At 38.7% G+C, this 9,200-nt stretch overlaps 2 long non-coding RNA genes and 1 pseudogene across 2 annotated transcripts; 1 reads left to right on the plus strand and 2 right to left on the minus strand.

Moving 5' to 3' along the window:
• Positions 1–3,531: 3,531 nt before the first annotated feature.
• LOC119795900 lies at positions 3,532–4,533 on the minus strand. The gene is made up of 4 exons (XR_005282388.1): positions 4,457–4,533; positions 4,222–4,302; positions 4,095–4,123; positions 3,532–3,601 (listed from the first exon to the last, which is right to left on the minus strand). It is a non-coding gene; the product is annotated as an uncharacterized LOC119795900 (long non-coding RNA).
• A 435-nt stretch (positions 4,534–4,968) lies between these two features.
• Positions 4,969–6,215, plus strand: LOC119795875 (annotated as a pseudogene).
• Positions 6,216–8,010: 1,795 nt separating this feature from the next.
• Positions 8,011–8,687, minus strand: LOC119795902. The gene is made up of 3 exons (XR_005282390.1): positions 8,531–8,687; positions 8,232–8,324; positions 8,011–8,097 (listed from the first exon to the last, which is right to left on the minus strand). It is a non-coding gene; the product is annotated as an uncharacterized LOC119795902 (long non-coding RNA).
• Positions 8,688–9,200: the final 513 nt, after the last annotated feature.

A 9,200-nucleotide genomic window follows, 5' to 3' on the forward strand; every position in this document is an offset into this window, starting at 1 on the left:
CATAATCAGCACCAATCAGCAGCAAAGCACTTTATCTTTATTAAAGCAAACTATTGATGCTGGCGCTTTTTTTTTTTTTTTTTTTTACTATATATTTTGTTAGATAGATATTCTGGTACAAAGACCTTTATGTTCTGATAGATGAAATGACTTATGTGGCCATAAACTGACTGACCATAATGGTTGGGTTAACATTGGGGAACATAGTTGACTTGACTTTGAGAAACTTTGAGCTGCAATATTTCCCTGCTACCACTAGATGGAGCTAGTCTTCTTTGCTGTTTCAGTTGATGGAGGTTATAACACTGTAGAGGTTGTTGGGATCATCAGAGGCTGCAGCAGAAGAGGGAGAGGCTCTCACAGTGCTGTAGTACACTGCATCAGGATCCCCACCATCCTGAAACAGAAACACAGAGTTACAACATTATCAGGTTGTATCACTTTTATTTATGTAGTTGTTATTTCAGTCATGAAAATCAAATATAAAAAACATTTTTTCAGGTTAGATTTTCTAGTTCCATCCTTTAAACTCATCTCAAGCCATCTTTGGGTGAGCGGTGAGGTACACCCTGGACTGTAGGCATGTATATCACCATTTTAATCTCAATACAATGTGATATCAATCTGTTTAGATGATGATACATTGTTTACCCATATCACATTATGTCACAATAGGATCTCTATTTCATCAAAAGCATAATCTGCACTCCGTATAATGTCATATCAATAGCCCATCTAACAGTTATATACAGTGACATCTCACAAAATGCAAGTCAAATATGAGTTGACCTTTTTATTAGGTATTTCAATCAAACACATTATTCTTACATATATCAATATATACATCATATCACAAACGTGAGTACACCCCTCACATATCTGCTGATAAAGTTTTCATAGGACAACACCGAAGAAATGTCACTTTAACACAATGAAAATGCGCCTGTGTGCTGCTTGTATAACAGTGATAATGTACTGCTACCTAAAAACAATGCAATATACAGCCATTAATGTCTACACCACTAGCTACAGAAGTGAGTAGGCCTTAAACCCTAACAGTAAAAAACCCATAAATGTCCAAATTGAGCACTTCATATCATTTTCTCTCCTAAATGTCATGTGAGTCATTAGTGTTACTAGGTCTCAGGTGTGCAACTACAGCCGGTGCTTTCAGTTTTGTAGTACAGCTCTCACACTTTTCCATACTGGTCACCAACAGTTCCAACATGCCACCTCATGACAATGAACTTACTGAGGATCTTAAAAGATAAGTTGTTAACTAAATGAAAATGGCCACGGCAACAGTAAGATAACCAACACCAAAAAACTGAGTTGCAGCAAAGGGGTTATGACCATCCAGTTTCTCAAAAGAGTAGAGTCAATTGGGAAGAGGCTTTATATTGGTCATCCAAAAAAGAGAGTACGCATATGCTCAACATCACATATACTTCAATGCCTTCTCCCGAAAGATAGGTTCAGGAGGGCTGTCAAAATAGCTGCAGAGATTCCTGGTTGGGGTGTCAATCCGTCAGTATTGAAACTCCCACAACATCAATCCTGATTTATTTTATGATAAAATTCAAAGAGCCTGCAAAGTTTTAATAATGGGGTAGAGGATAAGGGTGACCAATCTTATAATAATGGTCAAAACTAAAAGAAAAATAGTCCCTGAGATGGGAAAATGTGTTTTTCTAAAAGTTGAATACATCCCTAGGATGTACATAGGAACAATTTTTTTTTGGTACAAAATGTGAAAATATCAGAGTCCAGTTTTACCCATTCTAGTGGAATGACTCATAAATGTATTAGTATATGTATTGACTCATTGATGTACTGTATTTGGATAGTCATTGATGTATCAATGTAGATTGATGTATTGTTACAACCTTACTGGACAGGTCGCTTGTCCACAACAAGGCAACAAGGAAACACAGGACAAACAACCATGCACACACTTTGACACACTATATGTCAAGCGGATGGCCCATTCTAAAGGAAATAAAGGAAGCGCTGTAGGAGGGCAAAGTAGGTTTAGCGCCACCGCAACATGGGAGCCAGAATTACATCCAAGAACAAATGGATAAAAATAGACCGGAATCAATATTCTTGCGGACCAGTCGATGCATCGGATCGTTGACTTTTGGATCGATGCATCAATACAAAATGATTATTATGTACACCCCTACAAAATCAACCCCTTAAGATGCATCCCTGCAGTACATCACTCAATTGGTGTTTGATGTCTTTCCTAATAGTGTCATGGCTCTCTGAGTTCTTATTTCTGTCTGCTCCTCTACTTTCAGCTCTCTGCCTTTTCATGTTTAACTAAGGTGCCATCAGTTCTCCTAAATTACATCTCACTCCTGGCTAAGCCTATAATAAAAATCAGATGTAGTAATCCGATTGTAACCTGACAACAGCTCTACCTGCTAAAGGTGTGCGCTAAATGACAGGGAAAATAATTTTCTTGCAGGAACCTACCTAAGCACAACATCGACAACACCGTAAAAAACAGGACTCATGTATCCTGAGCCATCTGGTGATTAATCAGGTTGGTCATGTTCAGACTTGCATAATCTAGGTTACAGAAAGTTAAAACTTTTAAACTTTTTTTTTTCATCCTGTTCATTTAACTATTTGATTAGCCTCCAATCTATGCCGTTGAAGTTGAAATGCAAATGGCCTTTGTATGATAAAATGTTATTGCATGCCAGTAAACTGACTTGTAATTTCATTAGTTAAAGTTAGGTCTCACTTTTAAAGTTATGATGATTTTGCACTCGCTCCTGTGGTTCTTCTTTGTTGTTATTTGGTCGCTTGTTCTTCCTGTCGTTGGACTGGTGGCATTGAAGCCAAAATTGAAAGTTAAAACTTGGAAAAATTCTGGGAGAATTGGTCCAATCCACAATTGCCCCCTCTGCACTACCCCTAAACTATTGAGTGTCCCTCCCATAGAAGTCACATCTGCAGCAGTGGAGGGCACCTTCATTAGTAGAGGGTATTAATGAGAATGTGACGCCTTCTTCCCTCTACTGTAAAAGAAAAAATGTTGTTGCTAAGGCAAAATAGAGACACTCACATATAGTCCAAACAAAACTATTTCAAAGAGGTCCTTCCCTTTTGGAATTAGTGACATAGTTTTCCTTTTTTCTAACTTGTAATTTTCTGTCAGTGTGACAAAGATGCAGCACACCAGTGGAACTCAAATATAGATGCAGCTATTTCCTTTGCCAGTTGGCCGCCATTTCACCCACTGCACCGATGCAGACGCTCTATTTAAGGGCTTAACCATCCACTCACCCTACCCACTTCATTGTTTCAGACAGCCCTTGATATGGCAGAGCCACCAGGGAATGCACAAAAGGAGGGTTAGTGCTAGGGGTTAGTTTTTAGGAGCTAGTTTGGATTGGGCCTTGGGATGTTGGAACTGGTTCCAATCAGTTTTTGATGCTAAAATCTACCAGTAGGTAAAGGTCGGTTAATGGGTTAAAGAAAACCTGGCACACATATAGCAGTGTAACAAACATCTTACCTTAACATTGACATTGGTTTTCTGTGGATGTTTGATGGTGGAGTAGTAAGCGTTCTCTTTAAGATCAACCTGGCCAGGATAAAAGAAATATAGAAATAAACCTACTTTATATCATTAAATACCACGGTTTACATGGTTTACTTCTTCTGCACTGCAAAAATGATCTAGACAGAAGTAAAAAAATCTTTGTGTAGTTAAATAAGATGATTTGCCAATGTAATTCATATTTTGACTCTTAAAATAAGATAATTAGATAATATGCATTTGAAATAAGAAAAGTGTCTCCCTTACGACTGCAATTCAAGTGAAAATGCACTTATTTAAAAAAAAAAGATTTATTTAGATTTACATTTTCTGCAGCAAAAAGCAGTGTATTTTTTTTTTCAAAATTCTCAACATGTTCTTTTAATTTAAAACCTTTAAACAGGTGCTCGCCTGTAACATTTTTCAATGCTGTCAGACTCCAAAGTTTCCCTCCGATAGTTTTTTGTTTTTCAGGAACAATTATCCAGAGGGTAGTTGGTGATATACATTAGATCAGATAAATGCAAACTGTACTCACAGCATTTTCATCAGTCTGTGTTTTCTTTCCTGAAAAAAAAAACAGATTCTGATTTATTTTGAACAATAATAATTGAAAATTCTAAACAATAATATTTCAGAAAGGTGGAATCATTCAAAATTCTCACCCTTTGCTCTCAATCTGATGATCACCACAGCAATTATCAGGATAATGACAGAAACAACAACTCCAGCAATGATTGCAGGGCCTGAAAAGGAGGCATTAGTATTTAGATTTTTTTTATATGATCTATAGAAATCAAGGCAATTAAATCATTCTGTAAAATCTAAAAAATAGAATGTAGTCTATAAAGGAATTTGGCAGTCCTGATAATATATAAAAAGATGTTGCAAACTCCTCACCTTTACCTGTGGAAGCTCTGCTCTGAGATTTAGTGATTGCAACTGTTACTGTCGTCCTTTTAGTGGTTGAGTGTTCTGAAACAACATTCAATGATAAATAATATTATATTCGGTCATATCCACACTGCATGATTTGAAACATATAGATATAGAGTGTGTGGAGAAAATGTATATTTAAGGATATATTTTAAAGAAAATCATAAGTTAATGTGAGTGATTAAAAAATGAAAAGAAGAGCTTCTGCTGATTAAACAGTTTTGGTTCATGATCCAATAACTCATAGATTCCGTAAGTAAATGCTTCATAATATAAAACGGTTTACATTTTATTTGGAAAAACATAGACAATTAACTAAAGAATATACAAAATAGTCAGGAGGAATAAAAAAAGTTGGTAAGAATTAGCAAAAAAGTATAAATAAGAACCAGGGAGCAGAGAGAGAAAGCAAAAAGATATAAAATCAAAGAGAGAGGAAATATACTATTAATAATTTCCCCCGCACAAATCCCCACATGGACCTCATCACAGCCACTGAGACAGTCATCAGAAACGACAAGCTGACCTCCACAGAAGCGTAACAACTTAGACTGAAGGTCACTGCAGCATTCTCAGTGCAAAGAACCCCCCTTTAAACTTTACCGGAAATGAAAGCTCTGACAGCCCTCAAGCCTAAAAAAAAACTGCAGAATTGTACTTAATACAAACGACTACCATGGCAAATTTAAAGCCCTCCTTAGTGTCATCCATGAATCACCGAAGAAAGATCCCACCAGCAACCACAAGAAAAAGGTCATCAGCTGCCTTCATTATTTAGAAAAGGACAAAGCCATCAACAGGCAACAATACTGCCAGCTGTACCCAGGTAAAGCCGTTGCCCGGATCTACGGCCTCCCAAAAAAACACAAAGAAGGAGCTTCACTAAGGCCCATAATCAGCAGAATTAACTCACTTGTTAAGTTGTTAAGTCACTTTCAGCATTGCTAAACATCTCACTCCCATCCTGGCAAAACACTGCATTACATTGCTAACTAAATGGACTTCTGCAACAGGATAAAGGACCTTATAATGGGCATAGGTGAGAGTATGGTCTATGATGTCACATCTCTTTTTACTTGCATCCCCACCACAGCAGCTGTCTCAATAGTAAGGATGCGCTTACTACAAGACCACACTCTGTCAGAGAGGACCAACCTAACCATGGATCATATCTGTTCTCTTTTGGATTTGTGGCTCACCACCACGCTACTTCCAATCCAACCAAGCTTTCTATGGGCAGAAGCATGGATGTACGATGGGCTTTCCTGTGTCTCCCATAGTGGCAAACTTATACATGGAAGAATTGGAAAGCAGAGCTCTACACTCACACACTGGAACAAAACCCAGTCAGTGGTTCAGATACATTGATGACACACGGGTCAAAATAAAGACCAAGGATATTAACACGTTCACAGACCACATCAATGCAGTGGACAGAAACATCAAGGTCACTCGGAAAGATGTGAAAGATGACAGCCTTGCCTTCATGTGGACTGCACGGTTCACATCATGGAGCAGACAACTCAACATAGATGTCTACAGGTTGCCCACACACACCGACAAGAACCTCAATTTTGACTCACACGACCCACAGGAACACAAACTAGGCATCACCTGAACCCCCCAGACATGAGCAAAAACCACTCCGACCACCAGTAGAGGGAGGATGAGAGAACAGGGACATATCAGGACATCCCTGAAGAATGGAGGTTATCCTAGATAGGTTTTTTGAAGAAAACCAACAAGAAGAGGAAAAAAACAGAAGAAATATCGTAATTCCCTAAGATGCTGGCATCTCTGAAAACTCAGGAGGCACTGGATCCCTGTGCACTTCAAACCTAACAACATGGTTAATGCCATTCAGTGTAGTGAAGATTGCACAGACCCATGCATTGGAGAGACCAAGAAACCGTTTATCTGGTGCATGCGTCAACATAGGGGGGCCAATTACTCAGGACAGGACTCAGCTGTTCACTTACACCTGAAGGCTAAAGGACACTATTTTGAGGACAACGACATCCATATTTTGACAAATGAAGAAAGGTGGTTTGAGAGAGGATTTAAGGAAGCCATCTTTGTTAACCTGGAAAAGCCATCTCTCAACAGAGGAGGTGGTCTTAGAAAAAAACCTTTTACCTACTTATTGTCAGGAATCCAGTTTGTGTGGTCTGTTTTTGTGTTTCCTTTCCTCCTCCACCAGGTGGTACCCCGTCCTCATTGGGCCTCCCTGCACACCTGCCTCATTACCTGTGGAGTGCTCTTAAGCTGCTGACTGCCACTACCTCGACGCCAGAGTGCTTGCCAGCTTGGGGTACTCTAGCCATGCTGAGTTTCTTGTTTACCTGAGTTTTAATCTTGCCGTTTTTGTCTTTGCCTTTCGGCAGGAAGTCATTCTGCAAAATGGATGTTTTGGACCTTCTCTCCCCTGGAAGGATCTTCTGAGAACCAGACTGAGCTACGGATTCAAGTTTATAGTTTGGATCAACCTTTTCCCCAGAGGATTGTCTGGGGGTTCTCTCTGAACAGGGGATTCAACTCCACAATAACCCGTTCAAGGACCGCAGGAAATCTAAGTGGCAGTCAGCTTCTCCGTTCACCAAGGAACAACCGCAGTCTGAGTAAACCCCGTCCGCCCACCATCAAACAAGACAATCTCTGGAACATCTCACACAGACTGGATTCAATAAAGACACCTTTTTTCTGGAAAAGTGAGTCTGCAACCTGTTCCTCCTCTTCAAGTCAAAGAATCTAATTTCCCACTGAGCCTGAACTAACTGCAGTATCTTCCCCTCACTTTCCAGTTCCGGTTTGATAGTGTTCAGAGCAGCACTGGACTCATCTCATTATTCTAAATAAACCAGTTAAACTTTTCCCTGGTCTCTCTGTTTGGTCTTCTGCATTTTGGGTCAGATCTTTAATTAAATCACTACACTTATAAAGCACTTTTAGAAACAATGCCCACAAGATTCACCTCTCACCCGCCCTCACCTGACTCACACTTCAATGAGGCATATGACCGACACCACTCTGATGAAAGAGTGGTGTCGGTCATCAGAGCCATCAGAATCCACTAACGACCATTAAACCCCCAGGTGATCTCCATGGTCAATCCAGTAGAAGGGATCAAAGCTTTTGTTTATCCATTAATTCTTTGTTACACCTACAATATATTATTCTCAGTTCTCTCCGCCATCAGTTACATCTGATGAAGCGTCTTGGAAGAGAGGTGAAACCTCCAGTTGCATAAACTGAAACTTTCAAGCTTGACCATGACCTGAATGATTGAGAATCTTCACAAATATGTTATCAATAATGTCATCAAAATCAAAATATTGTTCAGAGTGTTTATTATGCAACGTTTTGAATGATTTGCTTAAAAAGCTGCTTGATGCCAGTTTGGTCTTTTAATCATTTGGGAAAATAAACTTGATAAAGAGTCATAAAAACAGCATAGTTGAAAAATAAAAATGTTCCTTATATAAAAATATTACACAGCTTAGACAAAATATAATCCCTACCTTGAGGAGTTGTTTGAGGATTTTCTGATTTTGGTCTCATATTCTCTGAGGTTTCTCTCGCAGATGTTAATGTTGGGGGAAATTTCCCTTTTAAAAAGAATAAGGTTTCGCAATTAAAATGAAGTTCCAAGCAAATATCAAAGACAATAATTGGAAATGTATGTATCAACAGAGGCTGTAACTTTTAGATCTGTTTAGAACTGTCTAAATGTTCCACAAACCTTCAGATGTTGTCTGAACGTTGTTTGTTTCTGGTTTGGTTGTCTTTTTGTCGTCAGGTTTTTTTGTTGATTTATTTTCTGCTTCTGTTTTTTCTATAAACAAGGAGAAAAATGTTAATCTTTCAATCTTAAAAACTCTTCCAAAATGTCATTCAGATTAAACAACTAAATAGGGTGATTTAAGTAATTTACATCAACCCATTTACTAATCAATAAATGTCCAAATCCTGAAGCCAATCCTAGTTTCCTGTGATGTCAGTGATCTTCTTCAGTTCTTCATCTTCTAACCTGTTTCTCACCTGAGGACTGAAAACTGAAGGTAAACTCTTCATCAGTAACAGTATCAGTCACTTTACACTGAGGGAACTCAGACCCTGATGATAAAGAGACAGTAGCAGAGCAGCCAGTCTCTGATGGTGGTTCTTTGTTGTCCACATCCTGATTAAACCACTTCACTATGTAGGTACAGGAGCAAAAGGTCACCACAGAGCAGCTTAATTTCACCCTCTGATTCTTCTTCTGTTTAGTCACTGATAAAGAGACAGTAAACAGTAAAACACTAAATCAGACGAATAACATCCATCACTAACCTGTTACCCATATTGCTGGAACAAAATGCTTTAACTTGAAAATGTATCAAAGGTCATTTAGCAAAATTTGATACTTACTGTTAAGAACAGACAATTCTAGAGTAGACTCGTGAACCTTAGTGTGACTGTCCTTGTTCTCTCCTTTCCATTGTTGACAGTAATAACGTCCAGCATCTTCCTCTCTGACCTTCTTTATAACCAGAGAACAGTCTGCTGTTAGACTCAGTCTGTCTGCTTTAGTGATGTCATTCTTAATCTGACCAAGGGTAACCAGCTCTACTGTTGCTGTGTTTCCTGAATCAGTGAAGGTCCATGTAGTGCTGTTACACTTCTGTTGACCATCGATCACTGTTGAACATTTCAATGTGACTTCATCTCC

This window comes from Cyprinodon tularosa, unplaced genomic scaffold, assembly GCF_016077235.1.
Source record: "Cyprinodon tularosa strain WSP-4 unplaced genomic scaffold, ASM1607723v1 ctg526, whole genome shotgun sequence".
Taxonomy (NCBI): domain Eukaryota; kingdom Metazoa; phylum Chordata; class Actinopteri; order Cyprinodontiformes; family Cyprinodontidae; genus Cyprinodon; species Cyprinodon tularosa.